The sequence below is a fragment of the Castor canadensis genome, chromosome 2 (genome assembly GCF_047511655.1).
Source record: "Castor canadensis chromosome 2, mCasCan1.hap1v2, whole genome shotgun sequence".
NCBI classification, from domain to species: Eukaryota; Metazoa; Chordata; class Mammalia; order Rodentia; family Castoridae; genus Castor; species Castor canadensis.
Genome location: NC_133387.1, coordinates 163,640,326 through 163,645,828, shown reverse-complemented (window position 1 = coordinate 163,645,828; position 5,503 = coordinate 163,640,326). Strand labels below are relative to the sequence as shown.

General features: G+C 41.5%; 1 long non-coding RNA gene across 1 annotated transcript; it reads right to left on the bottom strand.

Moving 5' to 3' along the window:
* Positions 1–652: 652 nt before the first annotated feature.
* On the bottom strand, positions 653–4,411 carry LOC141417531 (uncharacterized). Its single transcript, XR_012442169.1, has 3 exons — positions 4,219–4,411; positions 4,062–4,111; positions 653–1,271 (listed from the first exon to the last, which is right to left on the bottom strand). It is a non-coding gene; the product is annotated as an uncharacterized lncRNA (long non-coding RNA).
* Positions 4,412–5,503: the final 1,092 nt, after the last annotated feature.

Here is a 5,503-nt window from a genome sequence, read left to right as displayed (position 1 = left end):
TCTCCAAAGGCCCATGTAGTAAAGGTTTGGTCCCATATTGGTGCTATTGGAAGGTGACAGAACCTTTAAGTGGTGGGGCCTAGTGAGAGAGTTTAGGTAATTGGGGGCATGTCCTCCAAAAGGTTTGTGGGATGCTGGTCTCTCCTGTTCTTGGGTTCTTTTTTGGGTTTTTTCCTGGTCCTGGGGTTTGAACTCAGGGCCTACACCTTGAGCCACTCCACCAGTCCTTTCTTTGTTATGGATTTTTTCGAGATAGAGTCTTTCAAACTATTTGCCCAGGGCTTACTTCAAACCACAATCCTCCCGATCTCTGCCTCCTGAGTAGTTAGAATTACAGACGTGAGCCACCAGTGCTGGGTGAGTTCTCTCCTTTTTGATTCTGGCTATGAGATAAACATAGTGTACCTCCCTGCCATAATATATTGTGCTGCCACCGGCCTAAAATAATGGGGCCACTGAAACCTCCTCTGAGACAAAATAAACCTTTATTAAGTTGGCTGTCTGTCTCAAGTATTTGTTACAGTAATGGAAGCAGACTAACAGAGAAGTTAAGAAGCTGGGTCAGCTACCCTTGGCAACACCTGTGTGAGAGCCCCAGTCTGGGTCTCTCTACCCCACAGATTTCAGCTACCATGAGAGACCACCAACCTCCAGTGAGGGGAACTCCACCCTAGGAGTTCCCTCAGCAGTTAGTGTCTCTTCTATTGCTCTAACAGTTAACATAACTGCCTGCTTCCTTCAGTTAGATTACTGTGTCTCATCTTCTAGACAATCCTGGAAGCCCCTTGAAGGAATTCCTCTCCATCCTAATACAGGTGTCTACCACCTGTAAGAGATTTACCCGATTACATTTCCATCACACTGTCAGTACTCAGGGTGACAAAATGCCAACTGCAGTCAATAGCCCTTGGATTGTAGTCCTTCCCCTTCACAGGTATCCAGAGCTGGCCACTTCATCTTTACTCCTTCCTGAAGATCAGCAGCCCTGTCATCTGGCCCTACAATCCTAATCCCAATAAATATATACAGTTACTATATGTCAATTTAGTTAACTGTTTTTAAAGCGCAGTACATAAAGTTTAATTAAAAAAATGAATTCTATTTAAAGGAAACAAAAACACAGTTGGCTCACAATCTTTTCTCAGCCAAGACTTTGCAAAACCTCATTTCCTCACCTGAGAAACCAGGGATGTAGGTTGTGCAGTGCTTCCTGGTCTGTGAGAGTGCGGTGCTATGATGTCTCAGGGGGTCCCACTTCTCTGCCTTCTGGCCTAACAGGTCCACGGGGAAGAAATGGGTGTAAGTACTATCTTTTACTCTTTTGTTGTGGTCAAAACTTTATAATAGTATAAAGTTTACAATTATGATTATGTTAGACATATAACTCAGTGGCTTTAAGTACATTCGTCTCTAGAATCTGTCCTCATTCCAAACTGAAACTCTGTCCTCACTAAACGACCATTCCATCCTCCACATTTGATCTTTGTAAGAACCCCCATACTGGTTTCTGCTGTGGCTGCGTCACTTGACATTCTCACAGCAATGACCAAGCTTCCAGCCTGGCCAACATGTATCATTTTCATTTTCATTGTTATTGTTGTTGTTTTTAATAGCAGCCATCTAATGGTGTGAAGTGTTATCTCATTTTGGTTTTAAATCTGCGTTTTTCCAATGACTGGCGATGTTGAGTATCTTTTGTGTGTGTGTGGTACTGGTGTTTGAACTCAGGGCCTACACCTTGAGCCACTCACCAAGCCTTTTTTTATGATTTTTTCAAGATAGGATCTTGCAAACTATTGGCACAGACTGGCTTTGAACCATGATCCTCCTAATCTCTGCCTGCTGAGTAGCTAGGATTACAGGTGTGAACCACCGTCACCCAGCTTGAGCATCTTCTTTTGTGCTTATTGGTCATCTGTGTATCTTCATTGAATCAATGTCTATTTGAGTACTTTACCAAGTTTTTAATTAGGTTGCTTTTTTCATTTTTGAGTTGCAAGAGATCTTTGTGTTTTCTGGATACTAACCCCTTATCAGAGAGGCAATTGGAAAATATTTTATCCCATATTGTGAGTTGCTTTTTCACTGTCTCTTTTTTAAAGGTTTTATTTTTTATTTATTTATTGGAGGTACCAGGTTGGAATTTAGGGCTTCACACTTGCCAGGTAGGCCCTCTTACCACTTGAGCCACACATCCAGCCCCTTTTCATTCTCTCAATACTATCTTTTGGTATAGGAATATTTTTTGTAAAATCTATTTTCATTTGTTGTTTATGGTCTGGTTTTGGTGTTATATACAAGAAATAGCTGCTAAATCCAATGCTATATATCTTTTTCAACTGTTTCCTTCTAAGAATTTAAAAATTTTACAGTTTTTATAGTATTGTGTCTTAATGTTAAATATTTAAAAAATTCATTTTGAGTTAGCTTTTATGCATGGTATAAGTTCAGGCTGACTCCTTTTCTGAGTTTGAACTCAGGGCCTTACACTTGCTAGGCAGGTACTCTACTGCTTGAGCCACTCTGCCAGTGAGAAGAACTTTTATTTTTTTTTTTAGGACTGGGATTTGAACACAGGGTTTTGCACTTGCACTCACTCTACCACATGAGCCATGCCTCCAGTCCTAGGCTCACTTCTTTGTAAGTGGATATATAATTCTTCTAACATCACTTGTTGAAAACACTGACCTTTCCTCATTGAACTGTCTTGACACTTTATCAAAACATCATTTAACCATATATGTGAGGGTTTATTTCTGGGTTCTCTATTCTATTCCATTGTTCTCTATGTCTGTCTTAATGTCAGATCACTCAAACTATATAAACAAAACTACAGTAAGTTTTAAAATCAGGAAATGTGAATCCTCCAACTATGTTCTTTTTCATGAAGTTTTTGGGAGGCTACCTGGAGTCCTTTGAGATAGGTTTTCTATTTCTATGAAAAACACAGTGATGTTACTGGGGATTTAACTGAATCTGTAAATTGATTTGGTTGCTATTGTTATCTTAACAATATTATGCCTTTTAATCCACAAACAGGGGATAGCTTTTCTAGTGATGTATCTTTAAATATGAGAAAAGTAATTGTTAAGCAAATGGAAAGTAATTTCCACTAAAAGTTTTTTTTCTTTCTTCTTTCTTTTCTTCTTCTTTTTTTTTTTCTTTTTTTGTGGTACTGGAGTTTGAACTCAGGGCCTCATGCTTGCTAGGCTGGCACTCTCCTACTTGAATCACTCCGATAGCCCCCACTAAAAGTTTTTGCAGGCCAAATCTAATCAAATTTTGGATAAGCTTAGGTGAAACCATGTTGACAAGTCTATAACCAGATATTGGGGAAAACTAGCCACAATAATAGTGACCATTTAGGGAGCTCACTATAAGCCAAGGACTTTCCTTTATGTATAGTAAGTGATTTAACCCTTGTGGTGACCCTATGCAGTAGGCATTATTATTTCTCTCATTCTACAGAAGAAAGTCAACCAAGACACAGAGAGGTGAAGTAACATTCCCAAGGTCACACAATTATAAAGTCATGGAACTGGGATTCTAACCTTGCCAACCTGGGTCCTGGGAGCTTTCATTCCTGCAGTCAGCTGACTAATGGTTCCCCAAATAATCAAATTCTCATACCTAGAACTTGCAAATATTACTTTATCTAAAACAGGGTCTTTGCAGATGTAATGAGTTAAGGATCTTGAGATGAAGAAAATACCCTGGAGTATCTGCATGGATCCTAACTACCATCATGGTATCCTTATGAAAAACACATACCCACAGAGATAACAGACTCACAGAAACACAGAGGAGAAGGCCATGTGAAGACAGGGGAAGACGATGGATTAATGTGACACAGATGCTGGAACGGATGCTCCCCTAAATTCACCAATGGATGTATGACCCTGCCGTATTTTGAATTTCTGGCCTCCAGAACTGTGAGGTACTAAATTTCTGTTATTGTTAGCCATCAAGGCTGTGGTTATTTGTTACAGCAGCCACAGGGAACTAATATCAGTCCTAATCAGAGCTATGAGGAGTCTTACAGTAGAAGATTTCGCCCTCACCTGCATCAGGTGAAATCATGGCTGCTACAGCAGTTCCTCATGGAAGAATCCTGAAAAGAGAAAGTTTCGAGCTAGTTGGATCACTGGGGTACTCCAACAACTGGACATTTTTCAAACACTTTTCCATAGATCCCACCATTCAACCTTCTGACCCTACCTGATTGCCTTTGTACACATGAGAACAAATATCACAGTCCAGTTTCTGAGTTCAGGAGCTGCGAGTGAAGTGACTCCATCTTTCACACCAGAGCCCCACCAACCCACAATCTAACTCCTAAAGAAGAGAAAAGAAACAAGGGAAGACCTCATATTTGTGCATTGCACAAATAGTCAACAACGCTCATGAGTCCAGACTATAATTCTTACAATAATGCGAGGTCACTCTCATGCTTCCTGTCCTATCAAAGAAAAGAGCAAGGCTGAGAGAGGTCGGGGACTTTCTCCATAACACACAAAGACCATCAGCTGCTTGATCTTCAGCAGCCACACCAAGAATGTGCATTCTTAGGCCCGGATGGAAATGCACATGTGCCATACCCAAATGCACGTGTTTTTTTTTTTTCATTTAAAAATAAAAATAGCCTTGATGTAAAGTTAAAAACAGGAGAATGATTTGCATGAGACCCTGAGCTCTCAATTACACCAATTACTTTATAATTACAGGCAATGCCATTTTGGGTTTTTCAAAACCTACATCTATTCTTAAGAATCTGTCAGGAAGAAGGCTTCTTCTCAGGGAGAGATTCCAATTAGTATGCATGTTGTATGCAGAGGGAAAGAAAACATGCTGGGCTCCAGGAGGAGCAAGGATACAGAAGCTTTAGAAGTTTCCTGCTTGGCAAATGGGCCTGTTGGTCCAATGAGAAGTCAGAAACTACAGGAAATCCCCCAACTCTCAGCTCTAGGGAAGTGTTGTATCATGGGCCTCTTGGCCTGAACGCTCTGGTGTCTGTCTTCCCGCCACCCCCCCCCCACCCCAACCAGTCTGATGCTCCAGCAGCCACCTCCTGAGGTGATAGAGAACAGCTCCACCTGCTGACCTTGAATTTCTGAGTCACCCTCATTAGCCCCAGGGAGAACCAAACAGAATGATGTAAGCGGGGTCTTCTTTCTCCTGCTCAGTGAGCACTGAAAAGGGAAATGTCACCTTCTTCTGTGTCCATGGGGTACTTACTTAGAAATTCCTGGAATAGGGGTGGAAGAATGGACACACGCAGCCAGTAAACCCAGCATTCATGCCTTAATGGTCCTTCTCCTGGTCCCTGCCGGATCTGCCAAGCCACCTATCCAATAGTCAGAGTCCCCCAACAATGTCATACTAAGGCGGTTTGCTACGTATGATGTGGGAACCTCAGCAATCCCAAGACCACTTCCTTGTACTGTGCAAAAGTGGGTCAGAGTCCATTTGAACAGTACATGGCTACATGGCAGTGCTGCCATGT